The 26,439-nt window shown below is 43.6% G+C and overlaps 1 long non-coding RNA gene across 1 annotated transcript; it reads left to right on the top strand.

Annotated features, from left to right (window-relative positions):
- Positions 1-12,732: 12,732 nt before the first annotated feature.
- On the top strand, positions 12,733-25,767 carry LOC144827052 (uncharacterized). The gene is made up of 3 exons (XR_013609997.1): positions 12,733-12,768; positions 22,661-22,759; positions 25,732-25,767. It is a non-coding gene; the product is annotated as an uncharacterized LOC144827052 (long non-coding RNA).
- Positions 25,768-26,439: the final 672 nt, after the last annotated feature.

Raw genomic sequence — 26,439 nt, 5'->3', positions numbered from 1 at the left:
CGTTTAAATGGGTCTGGACTAAAATTACAATCTAAATCCACTCTTCTCACCTATATAATTCGAGGACTCACTTTTATGATTTCAAGGTGATTTAACGCCAAATATGCTGCCTCGGTCACCAGGACATAATTTGTGTAGCGACAGTCCTACCACGGATCTAAACATATATATATAGAGAGACAAAAGGGAGGGGGGGGAGAAAAAAGAAAAAAGACACAATGTAATCTCTTTTCCGTTCCCAAAAATAATAACCGAATACCTATGTAGGCCAATTGCTATATTTTTTGACTCGCTCTCACCAGCAACGGCCTAATATATCACAGGCCCCATCTCACCTATAAATCCAAACGTGGCGCCATAATTCTCTCGTCTTCTCGTTACCGTAGATCACCTCTCTCCTCTTCCTTGTTTTGCCGATCACGTGGGCAGGAACCCGGATATAGTCACATAATGAAACGCAACGAAGGACTATGTGAACAGTCCAGCCCGAACTGCCAAGCCATGTCTTCCCTGGACCGGAATCAAGCTTCCCAGGACCGGTTTCTGGCATTACAGCCGTCTTCAGCCGGGCTTGCTTGACTCCAGTGGCAAAGTGAGCAAGGGACTCACGTCTGAGAATACCCTGCCAACTCAGGGCGAACAAAGAAAAACCAAAGGTGATGATGGACGGAGCGTTGACAATACAAACAGTCACCCCCAGTCAACTGATCTGGGTTTAATCCATCACCGTTCTTTAGCTCACTCCGCCACCCCAGTTCAGACATGGCCGACTGTGTTTTTTGCAATTTTCACCCCGAGTGTGCTGGGGATGCTCAGACGTGAGTCCCAGGCTCTCCACACCACTGGAGTCAAGTTATCCAGGCTGAAGAAGGCTGATAGCCAGAAACCGGTCCTTGGATGCTTGATTCCGGTCTGGGAAAGACATGGCTTGGTAGTTCGGACTGGACTGTTCCCATGAGGCACAGGGTCAGAGCTGATTTGCATATAGCCAGTGTCTAACCCAGGGTGGTGCAGAGTGCAAAAAAACGATGGATTTAGGCCCAGATCCTTGTACTGGGGTGAATGTATGACATTGTTCTACATTCTGTCCATCAACTGTGTTTTTTGCAATTTTCACCCCGAGTGTGCTGGGGGTGCTCAGACGTGAGTCCCAGGCTCTCCACACCACTGGAGTCAAGCTATCCAGGCTGAAGAAGGCTGATAGCCAGAAACCGGTCCTTGGATGCTTGATTCCGGTCTGGGAAAGACATGGCTTGGTAGTTCGGACTGGACTGTTCCCATGAGGCACAGGGTCAGAGCTGATTTGCATATAGCCAGTGTCTAACCCAGGGTGGTGTGGAGTGCAAAAAAACGATGGATTTAGGCCCAGATCCTTGTACTGGGGTGAATGTATGACATTGTTCTACATTCTGTCCATCAACTGTGTTTTTTGCAATTTTCACCCCGAGTGTGCTGGGGATGCTCAGACGTGAGTCCCAGGCTCTCCACACCACTGGAGTCAAGCTATCCAGGCTGAAGAAGGCTGATAGCCAGAAACCGGTCCTTGGATGCTTGATTCCGGTCTGGGAAAGACATGGCTTGGTAGTTCGGACTGGACTGTTCCCATGAGGCACAGGGTCAGAGCTGATTTGCATATAGCCAGTGTCTAACCCAGGGTGGTGTGGAGTGCAAAAAAACAATGGATTTAAGCCCAGATCCTTGTACTGGGGTGAATGTATGATATTGTTCTCCATTCTGTCCATCAATTGTGTTTTTTGCAGTTATCCACAGTAGAGCACCCTGGTCTGAACCCGGTCTGAAAAAAGGGCAGAAGGCCTTCGTTGCCAGCCCAGTCTGCTAGTTCCGCTAGGAGAGTGCTTGCTTAAGCCTTGCCCTCGATGTCCAGCAGGGCGATCATGCGGTAGTTCTTTGGGTCGGTGTTGAGCCCTGTTTTAAATATTGGATGCAGCAGTGATGCCCTCCAGGAATCTGGAACATCCCCCAAGAACCTGCATTTGGCATATAGCTGTGCGAAGTTTTCCGTCCAGAAAATTATGTCTTCTCTGAAGAGGGAGCAGGGCAGCCCATTCGGACCAGGTGCTCCGTTCTGGACCTGGAGATGTTAACAGAGAACAAGTTGCCCAATAAATCTACTCTGCATTTAATAACTACAGTTCTAGAGAAATATTGTGTAATCAACCTTAATAGACTAGCAAACACAGTAGCTATAATTATCAAGCGTGGTTTACATGTTGCCACCTTATCAATTAACCCTATCGCAGATGCATCTATGCTTTCTTAAAATTAGAACGTAGTTAAAAGCTCACTTACAATATTATATTTGTGATTTTCCATTACAATTTTAAGAAGAGGTCTGCTCATTCTTGATTAACAATTCAAATCTAATTTGAACATTGGACTGCTGTGTACTCCATTGAAAACAATAGCATTTCCTGGGCTTCAATCCCCTCAGGTTCCCTGAGGCTTTTGCTTTACAAATTAGAACATTCTGCCTTCTAGAGGCAAAATGTTCTAATGGCCTTAGAGCCCTCCTATTGGGCTCTACCGTCAATTAAAGGCCCAGTCTCAAGTTAAAAGCCCTCGCCTTTGGCTTGGACCTTTAATGCTGAAGCAGGCCTTTAGTGACGAGTAGAGCCCGCTAGGTCAGGCTTTAAAATATATGAGAATCAGTGATGTTGTTTTGCTTTGTGTTTGGGGTATGATCATTTTTTATTACATTTGATCTTGCTAAATTAGAACCATTTCAAAACAGTCATATTGAATTCTAAATCACTTGCAAATGGTGGAAGGTCAACTCAAAAAGCTAATTAGCAACATTAGAATACACCAAACTGAGACTGACCATGTCTTCAGGTAAGGTTGAGAAAGAGTTAACTGTCCAAGATTAAGGAAGCAGATAATCAACATTCCCCCAAGAAGAGATGCAGATTAACCTGCTTAGGCCTCATGGTTCACTCAAGAAGTTCTTCATGCGAAACTGAAATTAAACACCCTGAGAGTGGGTCCTCTAGAAGAGGCGGGCTGGTGGGACACCCTTGTGGCACCCAAAACCCTGACTTCATCCTCTAAATTATGCCAGGTCCAGCTTTACTACCGCCACACGCGTACCTCACTCCAGGACATCTCTTCCGAGCCGGCCTGAGAGCTTCCCCGGCATGCGTGTGCTGTGCCTCTACTCCAGCGGACTTCTACCACATGTTGTGGCAGTGCCCGGCCTTGGCGCCGTTCTGGAGGGGGGTGGAACTCGAGCTCACACGGGCCCTAGGGCTGGAGGTCCCCAATGACCCAATGCGCCTGCTGTTGGGGGTGTTTGATGGCTTAGATGGCTCCATGGCTGACAAGCTTTTCCTGGGGACAGCTGTGGCGGTGGCAAAGCGGGACATACCAGCGGGTTGGTCCCAGGCAGCGGCTCCAACAGTGCAGAAATGGAGGAGGGGGGTGGACTGGTGTGGGGTACAGGAAGCGTCTCTCTTTGAGGCATGGGGTTGTCCGAAACTATTCGGTACATTTTGGGGCAAATGGTTCGGCTTAATACCACTGTGAAGGTCCAAGTCTTACTAAACAACCGTGGTTTTTGGAGATTGATGTACCCACTCACGGGGGGCTTACTTCACCTTTGTTGATGCCAAGGAGAGGAGGTGTTTTAACTGTGATGTGTGATTTGCTACCAATGAATTTACTTGTTCCAAAAATGTCAATAAAATTGATGATCAAAAAACACCCTGAGCCCCGTTTGCAGATGTATTATAAAGTTTCTAGTGACACTAAGTTGAAAGAAGTCAAGACAGAGTTTAAAAATCATCTATTAAAATTAAAACCACATATTATTCCAATAAGGTCTGTGAAGCCTACAGTACTCAAAAAGTGATTTAAAAAAATGAACCACAAATTATATTTTGGAGGTAGAGTCCCTCAAAACAAAAAACACTTGCAGGAACTGTGCAATGTAATTTATTTTTTATTTAAAAGATAAGTTCAATCAAAGAAAGTCTTGAAAAAGAGCTTAATACTGTAACCAACTCGATTAAGAATGAAATGAATCAAGTTAGGATTACTTGACCCTTGCCCTCTGGAAGTTATGGAAAGAACATGTGCCGGTTGTTAGACTTGGCATCTTTGGCGTGGTTTCCCCTGTCTTTTTGGCCTCTACCTCCTGTATTTTTGATGCTGTGCTGGATTTCATTTTTGCTGGTTTAGATGCTTTGGACACTCTGCCACTGCTGATCAGTGCCAGAGTGTAAGTGCTCCCTGTGTAAATTGTTATTATGATTGGATATACATGATTGGCATATTTGTATCACCAAGAAGTCCCTAATAAAGTGCACTGGGTGTGCCAGGGCTGGTGATGACAAATGCTACTAGTGGGCCTGCAGCACTGATTGTGCCACCCACATGAGTAGCCCTAAAATGGTGTCTCATGCCTGCCACCGCGGTGCCTGTGTGCAGTCTGTGAACTGCCATGTCCTCCTGGTTAGTGTCCCCACTGACCAGACCTAACCCTTCCCTTTTTGTGCACATTGGTCACCCCTATGGAAGGCCCAAGGTACCCCCCTGGGCAGGGTGCAGTGTATATGAAAGGTAGACCATATACTGGTGCAGGTGACATGCTGTGGTAGTGATTTACAGCCATTTTCGTTTTTCACTATTGTAAGGCTATCTTGCTCCGTAGGTTAACATGGGGGATGCTGGCTACAGTGGCTACCAGCATTTCTTCCCATAGGAACAAGATAGGACATAAGAGTCCAGAATCACTGAACTCAGAATTTAATAACACATCTTTTAGGAAAGGTTGTTTTTGAATCCTGTGTTTGAGAACAGCACTTTTAGAAAGTTGCTGTTCTCTTGTCTGACCTTCCAGTGAGCCTTGGCCTGTTTGTGTATTGACTGTCTGGTTTGAGAGGGACAGGGGCTGGGGATTCCCTAGGAGGCTGGCTGAGTCATCCCTAGGCTGAATGACTGCATTTGCAACTTGAGTGGTGGGGGAGATAGTACATGGGCCTGAATAGGGCTGTGCTTGCCTTCCACAATGCTGGCTCCACCTCCTGCTGGGCGGCTGACGACCCTGCCCCTCACTCTGAAAGGAAAGGAGAAGCCAGGAAAACAAAGTGCTCAAGAAACACACAGAACTGGTTCACTCAGGGCCCACTTGTACAAAGAGAACAAAGACTTTTAGGGGTATATGTATAGGACCCCTTTTAACAGAAAATTAGATCATCCTGGAATCAAGAAGGAACCTCTGCCATGGAGAAAGCTGAAACTGAAGAAGGAAGATTGACCAGCTGTTGCTCTGCTGGATTGCCGTGCTGTTGCTTTGCTATTAAGGAGAGGGGAAGGACTTTGCTTTGTGCTGTGTCCCCTTGGTTGAAGGAATCTCCAAGGGCCTGAGAAGAGCTGGCTCCCTGTTGTGAAGTCCCAGGAACAAACGGACTTCACCCCCAGCTTCCCCTGAGCTCTACTGAGAGAGTTCTGTCCTTCCTGGAGTGCGTGGCCCATGTGTGATGCCTCTGGAAGTTGTACCTGTCCTGGGAAGCTGGAAACTAAGCTTGAGAGACTTTGCTACAGAAAAGTTATTGCATCGCTCGCTGCGGAGCGCATCCCCGACAGTGCAAGGAAATTCCCTCCACTACGAAGGTCGAGATCGTCGCAGCACCTGTTGCCACTGTCAGAGCCGTCGCATCCTTCATTTGCGGGACGCACCCGATCGGTGCGTGAAGTCTAACATCACTGCGAGTGTCGTCACAGAGCCTGTCGTCGCTGTTTGAGATAGACGCACCGCCTGCTTGCGGACCGCATCACGTCGCTGCGAGAGTCATCACATCGAGGAGCTGCGAGAGAGAAGATCACCGCTGGTCTGTGCATCGTCGCCCCGGAGATCGTCTCAACTCCAAAGATTGTTGCATCGTGCCTTTGCGAGAACAAACTTCCTACGGAACCTACGCACCCGAATCCAGACAAGTGGCCTTCCTCCCCATGCAGACCGGATTCGTCGCAACACGCCCGCTGCTGCAGCGGGGCTGTCGCAAACGCCTCCCCAGGGTCTCAGGAGCAACGCATCGCTTGTTTTCCACCACACCAGCTTCTGCTTTTGGAACTTTGTCGCAACTAAAGGTACTTTGGGCTAAACATGACGCAACTGTGAACTTTTCACGCAACTGTGGATCATTTGATTGCAACCTAAAGAACTTTTATCGCAACCTTAAGAACCTTGAACTGTGTATGTTGGATTTTTGACGTGTTGGTCTTGTGTAGTTTAGATTTAATACCTTTATTTTTCTAAACTGTTGTGGAGTCAGTTTGTGGTGTTTTCACTGTGTGAGTGTGAGTGTTGGTATAAATACTTTGCACATTGCCTTCTGATTAGCCTTGACTGCTTGTGCCAAGCTACCTAGAGGGTGAGCAGGAGTTATCTCAGAGAGTTTTCTCCTTGCCCTGACTAGAAGCAAGGGTCCCTATTTGGACAGTGGTACCTACCTCTGCCAACTAGAGACCCCCAGTTCTAACATCAGTGCTTTCCTGTGCTTAGCACCGGCACTTAATTATCAGTCTACACTAATGTGTTGCACGCCACATATTGCCTTGGTGAGATTGGCATATTTACCTCACTACTGGACTCAGAAGCGGTGCTGAGTCAGTGAGTGTTCTTCTCATCTCCGGAGTGAGTCCCAGTGAAGTGTTGCAGCTGCTTTGTGATTAGATAACACTCTGCTGACTAGTGAAGCCAGCCATTGCAGGTGCAAGCCGAGTAGCTAAGGTCATTCCGTATTGGCTTTTTTAGCTGGCAGGAGACAAGCGTTTCCAAAGAAACAATGCTCCCATAACTGAGGTAATGCATTGAATTCCACCTGCTTTTCTAGCCAGACAGTGTATTCAAACTGAGTATCTTCTTTGTGTTAAGAGTGGAGAGTGGCCCACATTTTACTGATTGGCCTGCCTGCCAGTAGAAAGTTTCTCATAAAAGACGTGTTGCAGATTTTCAATCCGAGGGATGCACTATTTGGCTCCAGTGTTTTCAAGCACTGTAGCAACAGTAACCATTTTAAGAGAGGCCGTGCCGAGTGAACTGAAGGCTGACCTGTGACGTAAAGCAAAATGATGGCCCCCATGAGTTTTTTTGTTTATTGTTGCAGTTTATGTAGCGCAAACTCGACCCGAAGGTATCGGAGCACTTTACATTTGTACCAATTGCATCGCAGATGGAAACGTTTATTATTAGACAGAGGGAAATTAAGTGAATTACCCAGAATCACAGATTGTTTGAGCCTGCCACAGAGACTCAAAACCGGTTCCTTAGCTTCAAAGTCAGACGCTCTAGCCCCTAAGTTCTGTATTTCACAGATATACATTTCCCTCTCACCCTCGCGTTACACCCGAGGCTGACGTCTCTCAAAAACTGTATCACAAGTGTGCAAACTTGAAATCCTGTTTGGCTTTGCTCTTCTGTAACCATACCTACCTGCAAGAGGAGAGTAGGGAGGGGGGGACAGGTGAGCAGCTGCAGGGCACGGAGGTGGGGACAGGTGAGCAGCTGCAGGGCACGGAGGTGGGGACAGGTGAGCAGCTGCAGGGCACGTTCCCGCCGGCCCCTCATCAATCACATCGTATAATTCTTAGCGATAAGTGGAGGGAGCTTTTGGTACAATTCTCTTTTTCATCTAGCTATGAGTCTGAGCCAGAGCCAAGAGGAGATTCATATGCAGTACTGTGCATATGCTATGTTTTTGGCGACCCTTAGTTCAGTGTTGCCAGCACACTGATTGGGCTGAATTTTGGTTCTGAGGAGGTAGAGGGTGGGCAGCAGCTTGTGCAGTTTTTCTAAAGATTGCCACGCCCAGCACACCCCCATCCCTCGAGGCATTCATGTCAGACCGATGACGTGGTTGAGGGCAAGCAGTAGCAGCACCGGGGCCAGGCCTAATCATCAGTAAATAAAGGCAGGCAGTAACGGACGGTAAGCAAGTACTAAGTAGTAGTAGGCGCGCAGACGTGCCAATATGCCATGCCCATTGCCAAACGAATGCTGTTGTTTTCAGGATTATGGTGCCATGATGGTCATCACCATGGTGGTAGCTACAGCTCCACAAGATTTGATGAAGATAATGCACTGCTTGCCGGGCCTAGTAGCGACCGCCGGACAACGCCGTACAGTACACATGTACAAAGAAAACAGTTCATCTTCAAAAGGTGCCTCAAAAACTGTAGACTACTTTTGATTCAACAAGTTTTATCGGAGAGAACAATTTTCATCAAACAAATTAGCATCAGGGACTAAAGGTCACATACATTTTTGTGCCTCACAGTTTTTCAACAAAAGAGCCTTCAGGAACGCATTTGGCCTATTCTTTCATCGCTGCTCCTATAACCATGATGATTATAATTTAGGATGCTGTACGGCTTTCAGAAACTATGTATGGTGGTGGACAGCACGTCATTCTGAACTGCCAGCACATTGAAGCAGGTGTATATGCACGGAAAGAATAATAAATAAATAAAACACATAAACCAGCCTGCGACGGTTGTAGGAGTGTGATGGTTAGTAGTTGTGGTCTTACTATCATTAGCAGCATGGCAAGTGAAAGCTGCAGTGGCCTTATTACGAGAGCCCCAGCACTTATAAATGTACAAATTAAGCACTGGAACCTCTGCTTCTCACTCCTTAAAGCCTCTTTTATAAGGTGAAATTCCCCCAAAAATTTAAGAAAGCCATTATGATCCCCCTTTTTAAAAAAACCTATGTGATCACCCCCATACTCTGAAGAACGATTTTACAATCACCCTATTGCCAAATCATGCCAAAGTTTTGGCATGTGGCACAACTAATGTGTAAATATCTACAAGGAACTTACTATTTACATCCTTATAAGCTGGTTTCGGCACAGCGAACACTACAAAAACAATGATGAAATCCTGTCTAAAGTATCGGATACAAGCAGTTCAACTGTCCTCTTTCCTAACAGAAAGTGTGTCAGTCAAAAATTGAGTCCGCAAGCTTGTATGTAATTTTCTCACTTGTTTAACATCCATGTTATACCCTTAATTTGAGAGAGAGTGTCCTTTATAGAATTTCGCTGAAGTCTTGTGCATCTTGCTCCGTTTAGATGGAAACACTACCTTCCAACAACATTTTCAAGACACCATGCGTTTTACCTGCAGATGGGTGACAAAGAGTTGCTTAAAAATTAAAACAAATAAAACAAAAGCAGTAATTATAAGCAAAAATACAGATCTGTGGACCCCGTGTTACTCTTCCTCCCAAATGCTCAGATATCAGCATAAATCCTGCGGTAATAGTGGACAACCATCTTTAAGTGAAACCACTAATGGATTCTAAAGTTGCTAAGTGCCATCTTTCTTTAGCGAACATCTAGAGAGTTTCTCTCCTACATTTCTGTAGAGGCACTGAAAAGAATAATGGCGGCCAATATTGGTTCCAGACTTCACTATGCGAATAAGAACAACCTAGGATTTCCCAAGTATGATCAACACTGATTACAACAGGCACAAATAGCAGCAGGAAGGCTACATTTTTCAGTCGGTAACCATTTCTCATCAAAGACATGACTTCACGCAAAGTATCATCATTTCTCAATTCTTCAGACCACTTCCTTTCATATAGAAAATCATAATCAACTGCACAAACTAACTCTTCATCTAACTCAGAATATTCATCTTCTAAATGTTCACTAGAGACCAGACGTGAAAGAACATCCGCTACACCATTATAAACCCCCGGAATGTAATGAACACCAAAGTTGTATTCTTGTAAGCCAATAACCCATTTTTTTATTCTCCCAGATACAAGATCCAACCCTTTTTTTTTAAAGATTTCAACCAAGGGTTTAAGATCAGTGTGGACATCAAAATCTAAACCCCAAAGAAATTTTTTCAGTTTTCTCACTGCCCAGAAAACAGCCAATGCTTCTCTCTCTACAACGGAATACCAAGATTCAGCATCTCTCAAACTCCTAGACAGAAACATTATAGTTTGCATGCCATCCGGACCATTTTGTTTTAACACCGCACCTAACCCCTTTTCGCTATCGTCAGTGAGCAAGATGGATTTAAGCTTAGGGTTAAAACTTTTCAACGAAGGAGCACAATTTAACTTTTGTTTGATTTCATTAAATTCCTTCTCACATAGATCTGACCATAGACATTCTACTCCTTTCCTCAACAAGCACCTCATGTTAACAGTTAAATTGGCGAAACCCTTGACAAATTTTGCATAATACTCAATCATGCCTAAAAACTTCATGAGTTCAGCTTTGTTTTCAGGAGCAATCATTTTGTTTATAGTGTCAATCAATTCAGCTCTCGGTCTCATCCCATCGCCAGAAATATTATGTCCTAAGTAATTTATAGAATCAGATCTAAATTTACATTTACTCGCCTTTACAGTAAGATTGTGTTTACTGAACCTTTCTAAAACCATATTCAATCTTAAATCATGATCTGATTCATTCTTTGCAAAGATTAGTACATCATCCTGATATATGCAAACACCAGGAACATCTTTTAAGACTCTCTCCATTACTTGCTGAAACACTGAGGAAGCAGATACCAAACCAAATGGCATTCTCTTAAACCTATACGTGCCAAAAGGTGTGATAAAAGATGTATAATCTCTGCAAGACTCCTCTAATTCAATCTGGTGATATGCAGAGGTGAGATCTATTGTACTGAAAACCTTAGCATTTTCCAGCAATACTAACAACTCTGCAATGTTCGGAAGAGGATACCTGTCAACAATTACACATTTATTAAGTTGCCTCAGGTCAATGCATAAGTGCAAATCGCCATTAGGCTTCCGCGCTGCGACGACCGGAGCCATCCATTCACAACCTTCTATTTCCTCAATTACCTCATTTTCAATAAGCTTTTTAATTTCTTTTTTCATATCCTCTTTTATAGCTAATGGAACACCACGGACTTTACAACTCACAGGAATAGCATCATTCTTTAACCATATTTTATGTTGGTACCCTTTCAGACAACCTAAATTTTCCTTAAATACATTAGGAAACTTTTTTTTTTAATTCACATGCAAACTTTTCATCAATTGATTTCCCTTCAATTAAATTTCCCTTCTCGTTCACAACACTAAGAATTTTATCTCTCAACTGTATACAAGGATTGGCATTAGGGTCCAAATATACACCTAGATCACCTTGGTGTATCCAGCTAATAATGCTGTCACCCTTGTTTGAGACATACACTTTACCAGATACAAGTCTGGACTTATACTCTATAAGACCCATAAAATAACTATGTAATTTTATAGGTTTCTCACCATATGCCAGTGGAATGATGTCAGGTTTTATAAGAGATACTTTACTCTTCAGCTTGCTATTGAAAAACTCATTAGAAATGATTGTGATTCTGGCACCTGAGTCAAATAATACTTTGGTTTTTTCACCATCAACTAATATTTCATCAACAGGATTAGGTCTTTTGCGTGGTGGGTTTTCCCCATCCCCAATAGTTTGAACCAATTCAACATCACAATCAGATCCTGAAGAAGCTTGCTCAAAAATTTCTACTTTTTTTACTTTGGATCTAATCTTTGTTTTACACAATGCAGTGACATGTACTTTCAACTTACATTTAGAACAGGTTTGTTTGAGAGCCGGGCATTTTTTGTCATTTGCAAGATGACCTGGCTTACCACATCTGAAACATTTAAACTCAGTTCCAGATTTTTTTGAATCAGACTTGACAGTATCCTTAACATATTTCTCACTTTTACTCTTTACTACTTGGACCTTGTTATCCTTTTCTGTATTTTTTTTAATTATAGCTACACATTTAAGAGAATGCTCAATACGCTTAGCAACAGCTAAGACCTCATCAAGTGGAGGCTCATCTTTTAACCATAACTCATCCCTAACTTTTTCTATTCCACAAGCAAACATAAATTGATCGCGAATGCGTTCATCAATAAGAACCCCAAACTTGCATGAAGATGCAAGTTTCCTTAAACGAGTTATATATGTTTTAATGGTCTCTTCATCATTTTGCATACATTTTGTGAACTGATACCTTTCAAGAATGGTACTAACCTTAGGTAAAAAATGTAAATCCAATTTTCTTATACTAATTTCATACTCGTTTAAGCCATTTGCTTCTGAAGAAATCAAACATATCCTTGCCTTCAGACAATAAACAGTGAAGTAATAAAGAACACTTTCTCTCAGCACTGAGAGAAGGCCCACATACTTTAGCATATCGTTCAAAAACTACCTTCCATTTTTTCCATTTGATTGGAGGCTCACCTGGACTGGATAGAAAAAATGGGGCTGCTGTAACATTTTGCATTTCAATATTTTCTTAAAATGACACAATTAATGCACCCTAAAATGGAATAAAAGACAAGTTAAAATAATAATACAAAAGTCTTATGATTTGTTTTTACAAACAATTGTCCTTGTGTTCAGAAAATGCAGGAATTGAAACAACCAATCAGAACCCACTTTTGAAAGTCCGTGAAAAAATGGGCTGCTGTAACATTTTGCATTTCAGTATTTTCTTAAAATAACACAATTGATGCACCCTAAAATGGAATGAAAGACAAGTTAAAATAATAACACAAAAGTCTTTTGATTTGTTTTTACAAACAATTGTCCTTGTGTTCAGAAAATGCAGGAAATGAAACAACCAATCAGAACCCACTTTTGAAAGTCAGTGAAAACCAATTAGAACCTTTCTTATATCACTCCTGAAAATTCTTGACAGAAACATTGAAGTATGGCAGACTTCCTAATATAGAGAAAAGTAAGTTGTAAAATAGATTGATTATTTGATCCAAATGATTATTTGATGTTTAAATGAGAGATTATGTTAGTACATATGCACAAAATCTGAATTCTTTGAAGTTATGGGATCGTGATCGCGCTGATTTGAAGATGTGTGCATGAATCACGCGATGATAGCTCCCTTCATGCTTGGCTGCTCGTTTTCCTTTCTTGTTTGCTTCCAATTATTCCCTTCACGCTTGGCAGCTCGTGCACATTACAGCTTTTTAACTAATGACAGTTTGGTGCTCCATGTTTACTTTCAATTACTCCCTTCACACTTTGCAGTTCGTGTAGAATGGCTTGGCAGCTTGTGCACAATGATAGCTTCTTAACTGCTGGGGTTCCGATAATGTTTATCTTCAATTAGTCAGGTGATTCAACTCCTGACTGCTCGCGCTTAACTCGCTCGAGAACAAACTTGTTTATGTTCAATTTTTAGGCAAGCTATTGGGATGACATTTCGCGCTTCCCTCGCCCAACAAGTTTACAAAATCTAAAGTAGCATAAACAGTTTGTTTGTTTTCCAATTAGCATCCACGAAATGAAAGTATTGTTCAAACTAGCTGCCTCGCGCTCCTCATTGAATACATTTATTTTTAAACGTTAAGCTCAGCACACAGTTTCTTCGCACTGCTAAATCATGAATATAATAGCAGCATATGAGCAGATTAATAGATGAGATTATAATCTTCACGCTCTAAACAATGAAACGGTGCCAGTTTATAAGACATTTAACTGCTTGCGCTGCATAACATAATAAGTTGAAAGTTAAACTTGAATTTACGCTTAGCAGTTTAAATCGAGGAACATGAAAGAACCAGTCAATTGAAGTATTAAAATTAAAACGCTTGAGCACACGAGATATAAGTCCTAACTGCCAGATGCTTTAAGCTTGCAATTATGAAGAATGAAACAGTCTTTACTCACAAAGTATGATATAGTCAATGTTCTTGATGTTTAAAAGTTGAAATAATGAACAGATAATAGTATAAAAATGCTGCTTGCCAGTTAAGGGAGGATTAGTTCTTCCTCATCACCCACAACTTATGTTATGGAAATATCCAAATATTCCTTCAAAGAGTTTCCAATGCCGACTATGCCAGTGAAGTAACTTTATTAATAAATCCAAGATACAAGGTGGTCCATGAAATATAGTTTAATCCAGGAATATAAGATCCCATCCAGATACAAGACTTAACAAACCATCAACTGATTTGCAATGGAACTTTCTTAAGACAACTACATGCTTGACATAGCTAATGACATCTATAACATTCTATTAAAGGTACAGTGCTAAATATCCCACTCCTCTCTTAAAATTATTGGCTGCCAGGAAAACACAGGTTCCAATTCAAAACCTGTGCTTGGTATTTAAAGCCTTACATGGCATGATATGTACTGTTCTATGTTCTTCTTAGCAAACTATTTAACTATGCCTAGAATTTCTAAACATAGGCTCAGAGATTGGAGTTTCTTGGTCCTAATAGCAGCCAAATGGAATTCTCTTCCTGCCTAACTGCATGCCTAAACTATTCAAATAGTTTAGAAAGGATTTAAAACATTCCTGTTTACATGATCCTATCTTTGCTAACTCCTCGTTCTGCATCTTGGCGAAATGCCTTTCCAACTCTGCTCATAACACCCTACCTTTTCTTAAGCGCCAAGAAACCATTGGTAAACATGCCCTTTATCATGTACTGATAACCTAACACAACATAACCCAAGTCATGCAATGCCTCCCTATGTACCTCACTGTGACTTCAGACCTGAGATAACAACTTCATGATTCCGCATGACTTCCAGCAACATGTTCCTTTATCATTACACAGGACATTTGAAGAATGCTTCTTGTTCGCAAAAGTGTGCACAGAAACCTACTGTTACTTTCCTCCCTTTTTAGGTCGAGCATTTGGGACCTCTTGTATATACTTTAGTATATACTTATTTGTGTTTGTAATTCGTGGGCTGTGGAGATGAAATGAAATGAAACGTAAACTTATAAAGTGCGATTGCTGCCCTGGGGCGTCCAAGCGCTAACTAGAAAGTGAAATCGCTGTCAGGGGAAAGCAGCTGGGGTAATTAATAGTGAGCGTTAAAGAGAAAGGTCTTTAATTGCTTCCGGAAGGAAGACAGGTTAGGGTCGGCCCTAAGCTGAAGGGGAAGCGAGTTCCACAGTCTGGCGGCATTGTAAGAGAACATCCTGCCACCAGCTCTTGCTCTCTTTATTCTGGGAACTATGGCCAAGCAGGCCTGGCTAGAGCGGAGGTTTTTCCTAGGGTGATACTGTGTAATAAGTTTGCGGCTAATTACCGGTCCTGTGTGCCAGAAGGCCTGATGGGATATGCACATTGCCTTAAAAACAATTCTTTACCGCACCGGGAGCCAGTGCAGGCTGCTCAGCCCCGGTTTAGCTGACAGTCTGCGAGGCAACTGGAGCAATGTGCGTGCTGCGCAATTTTGGACTTTCTGCAGCTTGCACAGTGTGTAGTCAGGGGCACCAAGATACAGAACATTGCTAAAGTCCAGTCGGGACTGGATCAGGCCCTGGACGGCCACTTGCTTGGCTTCCATAGGTAGGAGTGGAAGAACTTTTTTCAGCATTCTAAGGAGGCCAAAACGGAGAGTTTAGTGGCCTGGGTGCTGAAGGTCAGGGCTCTGTCCAGCCATACCCCCAAGCTTTTTATGTTATCCTTGGGTACTGGAGGAGTACCCAAGCATGAAGGCCATAGGGAGTCAAAGTGCGTTAAGGCCATGGGGCCCAGGAGCATCAGCTCAGTTTTATCCCCATTGAGCTTGAGGGAGGACATCGTCATCCAGTTTTTCACCTCCTCCAGGCATTTCATTAACCCCGATTGTGCTGATTAGCCATCCTCCTGCGCCAAGGAGACCACTAGCTGCATGTCGTCCGCATATGAGATGATTTTAATGCCAAACGTACGAACATCAGCCAGTGGTCTCATATAGATGTTAAATAGCGCAGGGCTTAAGGAGGAGCCCTGCGGTACCCCACAGCTCAATGGTCTGCTCAAGGATACCGTGTCTCCCTCGAAGATCTGAAAAGACCTATTACTCAGAAAGGATTTGAGCCAGAGTAGTGCCCTGCCTGATATTCCAACATCCGAGAGGCGGCTCAGCAGCATGTCATGGCTGACCATGTCGAATGCTGCACTCAGATCAAGGAGGACCACTGCCACTGATCCCCCCTGATCTAAGATCCTCTGGTTTCCTCGGTGACTGCTAGTAAAGCAGTCTCCGTCCCATTTCTAGGTCGAAAGCCCGTCTGGGTGGCATCCAGAGGCTGGTTATTCTCGAGAAAGTCCATCAGATGGATATTGGTGTGCTTCTCAAGAATTTTCTTCACCCATGGGAGCAAAGAGATGGGGCGGTAGCTGCTGAAGTCAGCAGGGTCCAGGTTCGGTTTCTTAAGCAGATCAGCCCTAGGACTTGTCTGCTTCCACTTAGGGAATTTGTTTTTCTGTTCAACTGCCTCTATTTAACTGTCTTGATAGACAACTACCAGAAGAGGTCAGTAAAATATCAGAATTGCTTTCTCCTGATGGACTTTCTTTTCTTTTAATTTTTTGGCAAGTGCCTCTATTTAGCTTTCTTGATAGAAAGCGACCATCAGATGTCAGTAAAATCCCAGAATCACTTTAGCATTCTCTAGTTTGCAGTCCATAGAAATTGTCTTCCATGAGCACCCGTAGACATTAATATTTTTTTCAAAACTTGTATTTTTATTGATATGACTTCGGAAGGCCCTGATTATATATTAAAAACAAAGCTTTAGACTACACAATTTCCTGCTGAAAGGCAATATCTCTCCAAGTTTTCCCATTCCTGGCATGTCAAGCAGTTTGGTGCTTACTTTCCCTCTAAGCACAGTACCTATTTCAGCACACAGAGTAATTTGCTGCATAGCTAAATATATATAAGGTCCTAAAGGCGAGACCAATTGCATTGCACATGCTTGTCATGTTTCATTATCACAAAAGGACTAGACACCGCTACTATTATAGGCCGACAGAATGATAAGCTGACATGCTGTGCAGGTGTGAGGTGCAGATACCTTTTGAGAACTACCTTCTAAGAGACACTACATATGCCTTCAAAAATAATGCGATTACTTTTGCTCCCATTCTGACCCTGGGCTCTGCTAACCAGAACCAGGGTCTGTGCGCTTATTAAAAGTGCATGGTAATTAGGTATAACTACAAATGTTACTGACAACCTCTATGTAAGTCCCTTATATGTGGTAGGGCATGTGACTTACATTTGACTCACAATGACTCTATATGCTAACATGGGAATACGTTATTAAACTGTAAATATTGAAAGAAAGAAACTATAATTAAGGGTGGGCTGTGAAATCTGCTACGTCGGCGGAGGTCACTGAGATTTTGGCACTCCGCTTTGAGTACGTAGTTCGTAAAAAAACTCATCACCCGATGCGTGGCGGAGTTTAACGGTGCCCTTAATTAGCTTCCATGCCGGGTGTTGTTTCAATGAGGATAAAACAGATCTTAGAAGCATTTCTAATACTGCAGTCGCACTGCCATTTAGTGGAAGCCATTTACATTAAACGTAATCACATTCACCTATACTGTGGGAACTGGAAGGGAAGTTGAACTAGTTAAGGAGGAGAAAGAGGCATGAAATGGAATGCAGCCTTGTCATTTAAATTTGGCAGTTGACTGCTAAGAACCGTAGGATGCGCATCAGGTGGGTCCAATGGTCGAAGTAGCCCAGCTCCCAGGTCTCGCTTCTGCACGGTTGCCACTTGTCCTTTGCGCAGTGCAACCAAAAAGGCCCATTGAGTACTGCCTGCTGCAGGAGAAAGGGATTGGCAGTCACTGCAGCTGAAAGGCAGAGCATTTTAAAGAGGCAGGGTAAAAAAAGAAACAGAGAAACATTCAGGGATTCATTGTCATCCCTGGACTGCTACAGACACTCTTTAAAGAGATGTATTGCTGGAGCTAACACGAGATCTCCTCGATGAATAGGATCGCAAGCTTAAACATTACTTTCCTTCCAGCCTATGATATTTGGCCCAATACCAGCCCTTGTGCTTCCCCATCAGGTCTTCGCCTAGATTGAAAGCATAAGGTTACAATTTGGTGGGCACTGGGAACTATGCACCAGGCTACGTTCCGTGCTTCATTTATATGTGTTGCTGTGCCACATTGTCCCCCTCCGTCCTCTCAGCCTGTATTTATGGAGGGGGGGGCTAAGAAAACATTGCCCCATTTGTTCAAAGAAGGAACTGGAACACGTTCAGGTCTGGCTTGATAGGGAAGAGGTTATCATGTTTTTTATTGCCTCTTCTTATACATTAGTCTGGGAAACAGTTCAGCAGGTCCACCTTCTGACAAAACCTCCATCCCGGACTCACAAAAAAGCAGCATCATGGCTTCTGAGTTGTGGGGTAGTGCATCTGAGGTGATGGTTGATCTCAGCTTTCTCTGCTGAAGCCATTTGGTATATTTTCACAACTCGAGGTAAGCGCTATACAGAAGGTCTGCAAAGTTATAAGCCTTAAATTAAATAATTGACTAATCTCATCTGCTGTACAAATAAGCTAATTATTGCCAAGGTATGGGCTATGCTCCCCTTTCTGCAGCAAAGTCAGCTCTTGCATGGTGTTTTGGTGTCTGGTGCTAAGGAGATACAAACTCTGGCACGTCGAATGAATTGGTTCACTAGCACGTTGATTCGATTCACCAGTAATTCGTGGAGATGCTTCCTGAGCTGGCAGAAGCTTGACGCCATGGAGCCTGGATGGATTGCTGGTCCAAGGCAATGTATAGCCTAATAGTAACCCATCAGGGATAGGCATCATCTCCCTATTGACCCTCTGATTCTACAAACCCATTACCTGCCAAAGGTCTGGGTACACCTGCAACTGCAAATACATAATATGCCATAGTGACACTGGTACTACTATACTATAACATGTCATCATATACACATATCTTGTTCTGCATCATTAGCAAGACCACGACGAAGGTCCACATGAAAATATAGCTTTAATGAATGCAATGACATTGTAAAAATGTACCAATCAATAAGGCCAATGGCCAGTCCAAATAGCAGACACCTCTGTTGTGCCAGAAAACTTGCCACACAGTTCACTGCCAGGGAAAACTCCCCAGGAGGATAGGGGCATCACATGGACACTCCAGCCACCGCTCAGGGGGATTTGGGTGGGCAGAGGGAGGCTGTCCAATCCTTGGGATGGCTGGGCATAAGATTAGGAGGGCTGATTTGGGTATTGGGATGGTTGGACCTGGGATGGGGAGGGCTGGCTTGGGTAGTGGGAAGGCTAGACCTGAGAGGGGATGGGGCTGGCTTGGGTAGTGGGAGGGCTGGACCTAAGAGGGGAGGGCTGGCTTGGGTAGAGAGTGGGAGGGTCTTTGTACAGTGATGGCTACACTTATAACCCTGAAGGTGACTGTGGGATGGACATAGAGGTGGCATTGTTAGCCCCCTTTTTCAGAATGATGGGGATGTGTTTTTGGCTCTCTTTGATGATTTTGATATGGGATTGAGATGGGTGGCTCTCTCACCCTTCCTTTCCTGTTCGGAAGGGACGTTTTTAGCAGGTCTGATGGTGCCACCCTTCTTAGGGGGGTGGCTGTAAGTAGAAGTAAAAGGGATTGGTGTTAACCCAGCACTCTAAACTCTGGAAGAGGGTAGCAGTGGCAGGCGGAAGGTCCACACAGGGTAGGAGTTTTCAAAAATGAGGGAGGAGGTGTTGTGATGGTTGGGGTTTTGGAGATAGAGAAAACTGAGGTCTGAGATGTGGTTGTATGTTTTCTGTCGATATGTCTCTGAGTGTCCTGGCATGGTGTTGTGAGTGGTGTGTCTTGTGTGCTGGGAGTGGGTGTTGTGCAGGGTGTGGTGGGTATATTGTGTTTGCTTTTCTTTGAGTGGTGTTGATGTCTGTGATTGGTCAATTTGGAGTTGGATGAGCATAACCTCATCATTCCTTATTCAAATTTCATGCAATGTCCTCCTCACTTGCAGTAACTGGGGTTTCTTTGTGTAGAGAATGACTTCCTCCAAAGTGTCCTTTAAATTGTTAGTTGACTTTTCTTTCCCACGGGTAAGATTATCGCCTCGCTGTCATCTTTGCCTTAGGCCCAATAAAATGGCCACGCTATCCTTGACCCACGTTGTTCAGTCACAGGCAGCCTGCATCTCCGACTCTGGTGCATGCGTACTTCTGTCACCATCTCGTATTTTCAGACAGACTCCATTTTGTTTTATTTTGTATACCTATTTAGGCCTCAATTTAAGAACTATCATGAAAAAAACCACAAATAGATGTACGTTTGCGAAATAAAACCCTTTTTGTTTACCTCCCCCCTACCAATGATAACCCAGTTAGTATTTATCTGGTTCTAAGCAACAATTATGCATAATTCGACTTACCAATTTTCATGTTTTATGCAACAAGTAAAGAGACGAAAGCACATTCATGCAGGTTTTCTTTTAGTCCATAACATATGGGTACATTTTATTACACAATACTTGACAAATTAATTGTTTATTTGCTTATGCAATACATGCAAATTAGTATCCCATGTGTATTGGTGTATGCATTTTAATCTAGGTTGGTTAATTTTCAAAACCACACATTTTAGTACTTGTAAGTGTTATGGAGAGTTAATTTCACAAGGGGTACACACAATTTTGTTTTCCACCTTGCTCCATCACCACCCTGACCGTGACCGGAGCTGGTAAGAAACTCCGACGCCAGAAGTCACCAATGCACCTAATGCCCCACAGCTTTTGGTGGCCCAACCAACAGTGTCCAGGCATCTCCCTAGATCCCACCTTACTGCTCCAGCCAGTGGTCAGATTCAGGGAGCCTCTCTGTCCAAGCCTGCTGCATCTTTTCGAAACTGAAGGTCTCAATTGGAAAGCACAGGGTCCCAGTGTCCATTTTACACCCTGCACCCAGGTGCCTAATCGCCACTGGTGGTGCAGCATCCTGTGCTTTTTGTTGCTTCCTGAAGTGCTGACCTTAATCCCAGGAGCTTTGCACCCACAACTGAGTGGCCTGCTGAACAGCAGTCTCTAAGAGAAGTACGCCTTACCACCATTGACTAACATTGAACCCCTGCATTCTGCACCCAGCTACCCCAGTGCTGCTGGTGGTGCAACTTGCGTGCCCCTCTAGACCTTGGAGAATCTTGGTCCTAATGTCCAACTCACCCTCATACATTTTGTACTTACCTTTTGAAACCACTAACACTTTTTCCCATAGTAACCCACGTAAAGAGATTTTGGGACTACAAACTGTCAGATACGGTCATTACACCCCGTCCGCATTCCTGACTGTCTCTTTAGGATGCAAAAGAACACTGTTCAGTCACATTCCTACATTTTACTATGCAATCATGCATTCCAGCCATAAACCATCTAATGCATGCTCCCATAGTGAAATGGAGATTTGGGTCATTTACAACGTGGCACATCTGGGAGATGCATCACATTGTAAAGCCCTGCGCCACATGAAACCTACGTTAGTTTTCATGTGGGCGATCCGGCGCAGGAACGCCTTGTAAAAGTGACGCAGTGAATTCTGCATGATTTCACTTAGTCACTTTTATTTCAATGCTGCAGCAAAACCCTCTGTCTGCTTGAAGCAGGCGTAAGGAGTGACGCAGCATGTGAGGCATAGGGTGCCCCTGAGCATTGCTGAAGCAGCGTCACACTTGCGACATAACTCCAGCAATGCTTACTTTTCCGTCAACAGATGAGTCAGAATTTCTGATGCATCTGTCAATCTTTGCGCCATGGTGCCGTATTGTAAATACAGCATATCCATGGTGATGCAAGGGTTTTGCATGGTGGCGCAGGAAAAGTGACGCATCTGTACAGATGCGTCACTTTCTTGTAAATCTGCCCTCTATTTCTAATATGGCTCTTATTTTATGTTTTTAGAAATACATTTAGTAAATGTATGCCCATTACTTTATATACATATTTCAAGATGTTACATCCTCCTTGTATGAGTAGATTAAATTGCATTAGATATATGCATTGAGGACGTCAAACTTTTTGTCAGTTTAAAAGTAAACAGAGATCAAAGACTGTCCAGGTACTTGGTAAAAATATCAGAGTGTCCGGTTCACAATGACCATTGTCATATTCCTTTCATGGTAACACTATCATTGTAAATCGCAGTATTATCAGTTCTCATTTACACATCAAGCAATTTATAGCCATCAGTGCATTTCTATAAGGACCACCTTTCCTTCCAAGAAAGTGGTGGGAATAGCCAGGAAAAGAATGAAGTATTTCCATCTACATGTTTGCTTGCGATATACAGATCTAATATAAACTTTTTGGTTTCCTATTTCTGGGTGACTCAGGTATTCCAACTACCAGCAAAGTGATAACCGTAAATATACCAAGTACGTACAGAATCCCAGTGTAGAGTTGAATTCTTTACATTACAGAATGTTATAGTTTTTAAATCTTTTGTTCAAATCAGTGAACAAAAATTAAAGTACCTGAATGCGGAATTATTAATTTTACTTATGAGGATTCTTTCTCCCTTAATACAGAAAGTTAATGCTCTACTTCTAATATGGTGTGATCGCTCTTATGATATGTATTTATGAATACATAAGTATATGTATGTCCATAACTAAAAAATACATATTGCAGTACTTGACACCCTCTTTTTATGAGTGTATTTTATTGCATATGATGTATACATTGAAAATATCACAGTTTTTGTCAGTTAAAAAGTAAACCAAGATAAAAGACTGTCCAAGAACTTGGTAAAATCTGTACGGTTCACAATGATCCTCACCACAAAGTTTTCAAGGTAACACTTTCATTGTTCATTGCAGTATCATCAGAGGCCCCGCGTCAGCTATGCCTGTGGAAGTTCGAGACCTCTGAATGCATCGCTGAGTGTACCCTTTCGTGCCAGACTTGCCCGTGCGCTGGTATTGTGCCCTTCTAATTTTGTGTTTTTGATGATATTATGCCTTCTATATTTGTGATTGTGCCTCTCCCTGCTTGCTGCTTTGAGCTGTATCTGTTGTGTGTCCATGCCCAGTTCCTGCTTGCTGCTGCTGTCCCCAGGGCCCCTCCCCACTGGTCTTCCTGCTCCTGCTGGTGAGCTGTACTTCCCGCCCTCCCCCTCCAATGTTTAACGTCGGCCGCTGTGGACCTGCGCGCAGCAGGCTCTCCACTTCTTCCACAAGTAACTATTTTTTTACCACCAAACACCTTCACTTCCAGGTCCAGACCAGCCCTATAACCACACTTCACAACACCCTCACCTACAGAGCCCCCAGACCTTGAACTTTGTTCCCCAATACCATCAGTGACCTCATCGCGCCCCACACCATCAATTCCATGGACTACATACTCATCGGAGATCTGAAATACCACCTCAACAACTCCTGGGACCCCAACTCTACCACCATCCTGAACAACCTGGTCAACATCAAACTGAAACAGCTCATTACCATGCCTACCTACAAGGCAGGACACACGCTTGACCCCATGTTCATAGGACGTAACAACATCTACTTCAGCCATACTACCTAACCCCCATGGATGGACCACCACTGTATACACTTCCACATCGACAAACCCACGCTGCCTGAACCTGCACTGCACCCTCCACAAAGGAACTGGAGCAAAGTCACTGAGAAACATCTCAACTCCACCTTCAACTGCGATGCTCCACCTTGGCCTATGCTAGCCTCACAGTCTAAGAACTCCACAGATTGATCTCCAACTGTGCAGACCAGCTTGCACCCCTACGTAACCCCAACAGACAGCACCTCAGGAAGGCCTCCTGATTCTCCACTGACCTCCAAGATTCCATATTCACCTGCAGATGCCTTGAGAAGAAATGGAGAAACAGCAAATCCTCAGAAGACCACAACACCTGCAAGAATGCTATAACGGAATACCACCAAAGCATATTAGCCACCAAAAGGACCTTCTCCAAAACAAGATCCTCACCAACTCCAACACCTCCAATTAACTCTTCAGTGTCATCCAGGAAATTACCAATCCCCCCAGCAAAACCACAGACATCACCTCTCCCAGGACCACGGCCACAAGCTCGGTTCCTCCTTCTATTTGAAAATCAAGGGCCTCTACGACAACTTCAACGACCAGACGCCTGACTCCGAGACCACGTCCTACTCCAGCAATGCAAGCCAGCCAATCATCTCATCTTGGACCCCAGTCACTACCGAAGACACCACTTCAACCATGAAATGTAACCACTCAGGAGCCCCCACAGACCCCTGCCTACTGCACACCTTAAACAGAGCTGCCTCCGCCATCGCTACAGAACTACGACACACCATCAATGCCACCTTCAAAACCGGCATCTTTGCCGATGACTGGAAATGCACAGAAGTCAGACCTTTGCTGAAAAAGCCCTCAGCAGATCCCACGGACCTCAAGAACAACTGACCCATCTCCCGCTTCCCCTTCACGATCAAATTCACAGAGAAGACCCTCAATGCCCAACTAGCAAAATTCATAAAAGAAAACTTCATCCTCGACCCCTCCCAAATTGTAATTTGCAGCAACCACTGCACCAACTCCGATTTACTCACTGCCACAAATAACGTCCGCCCCCTCCTCGCCCAAGGACACACCACGGGCCTGATCCTACTCAACCTCTCTGCAGCGTTCAACAAAGTCTCCCACCTTACACTCACTGCCAGACTCCACAATGCCGATATACAGGGAACCGCCCTTATCTGGATCCACTCCTTCCTCACCGCAGACCCCAAAGAATCAGACTGCCACATTTCTACTCTGAACCCACAGAAATCAACTGCAGAGTGACCAAAGGGACTGTCGCTCAGCCCCCTCACCACCATCCTAGGATTGCAAAGACTCAGCATAGTATACTGCGCCAATGACACCCAGCTCATTGTCTCCCTTACCAAGGAACCCATCACCACCAGACTCAACTTCCTGGAAGAAATGAAGAACGTTGCATCCTGGATGAGCAGCAGCTGTATGAAGCTCAACTTGGAGAAGAAAGAGTTCCTCGAAATCTGCATGGGACAATACCTGGTGACCCACTGCTCTCGGCAGCACCCCCATCACTAAGACCACACCCAAAACCTTGGCATCATACATCTCTCCTCCCTCTCCATGACCCAACAGGACCCATAGCCTCCAGCTGCTTTAATACCCTCATCATACTCCGATAGATCTTCAAATGGATGTCCACAAATTAAGCAAGACCTTCACATACACTCTCATAACTAGCAGACTGGACTACGGAAATGCCCTCTACACCAGAATCAAGAAGACTCTGCTCCACAAACTCTAGACCATACAGAACACTGCAGCCAGACACATCCTCAGCATCCCCCAACACGAATACACGACCTAACACCTTCACTGGCTCCCTTTGAGAAGAGAGTTACATTCAAGACACTCACCCACGCCTACAAATGCCTCCACAACACCGAACCCCAATACCTCAACAACAGAATATCCTTCCACACACCCAAGATAAATCTCAGATTGGCTGATCTTGCCCTGCGCATCCCAAAGCCAGAACAGGTGGAAGAGCCTTCTCCTACATCACGGGCAAGACCTAGAATGAGCTCCAGATCGACATCAGATTCGCACCCTCCCGGAACATATTCAGGAAGACACTCAAGACCTGGCTCTTCAACTGAACAGTGCTGCTTTCCCCCTCTCTCCCCAAGTGCCATGAGACCCTCACGGGTGAGTAGCATGCTTAAAATTCCATGATTGACTGATTGATTGATTAAGCAATTTACAGCCATTGGTGGGCCACATTTCCTTGCTAGAAGGGGTAGAAATAAATGGCAAAATAGTGAAATATTTGAAACAAAATGTATTGCTTGTGATCTCCAGATCGAATATTAACATTTTGGCCTCCTTTTTCCGGGTGATCTAGTTCTTACAACTACCAGCAAAGTGGTGATGAATAAAACAAGTGAGTACAGCATCTCAGTGTGAAGAAACAATTAAAGTTTTTCATTACGGAATGCAATATAATCTCATTATAGTTATGAATTTTTACAATTCCTTTATGTTTATGAAAAATCGAACTTCACCAAATCCTTGAGTATTTACTGAATGTCAAAAACAGTGGCTCAATGGACTTTGAACTTTATTCCAAATCAAAGCTACCAAAAAAGTATTTCACTTTATAGTTTTTTTCTCATGGAAATCTTTGCAGGACTAAAGAGTGGAAATAGCTTTTAGGGGATTTTCAGTGTAGGATTAAGCCAACCTTAAATTCTTGCAACCTAAATATATTTCCTTGGAATCTCCTATCTAATATTACGTTTTTGGTTTCCTTTTTCCGTGTGATCTAGTTGTTTCAACTACCAGCAAAGTTGTAACCCTGAAAACAGTGAGCACTGCATTTCAGTATGAATAAAGAGTTGAATACATTACATTACTGACTGCAATGTAATACTATTATTGCTTTGAAATTGCACAGTTCCTGTGTGACTTTGAAAAATTAAATACACCAAATCATTGGATATTCACTGAATGTCAAAAACAGTGGTTGCATGGAATCTGTACCATATTCCAAATCAAAGTTTCCATAAATAGTATTCATTTTAGTACATTCTTTTAGCTGACATGTTTGCAT

The sequence above is a fragment of the Lissotriton helveticus genome, chromosome 4_1 (assembly GCF_964261635.1).
Source record: "Lissotriton helveticus chromosome 4_1, aLisHel1.1, whole genome shotgun sequence".
NCBI lineage: Eukaryota > Metazoa > Chordata > Amphibia > Caudata > Salamandridae > Lissotriton > Lissotriton helveticus.
The sequence above is the reverse complement of the archived record's forward strand: the minus strand, read 5'-3'. Positions and strand labels throughout refer to the sequence as shown.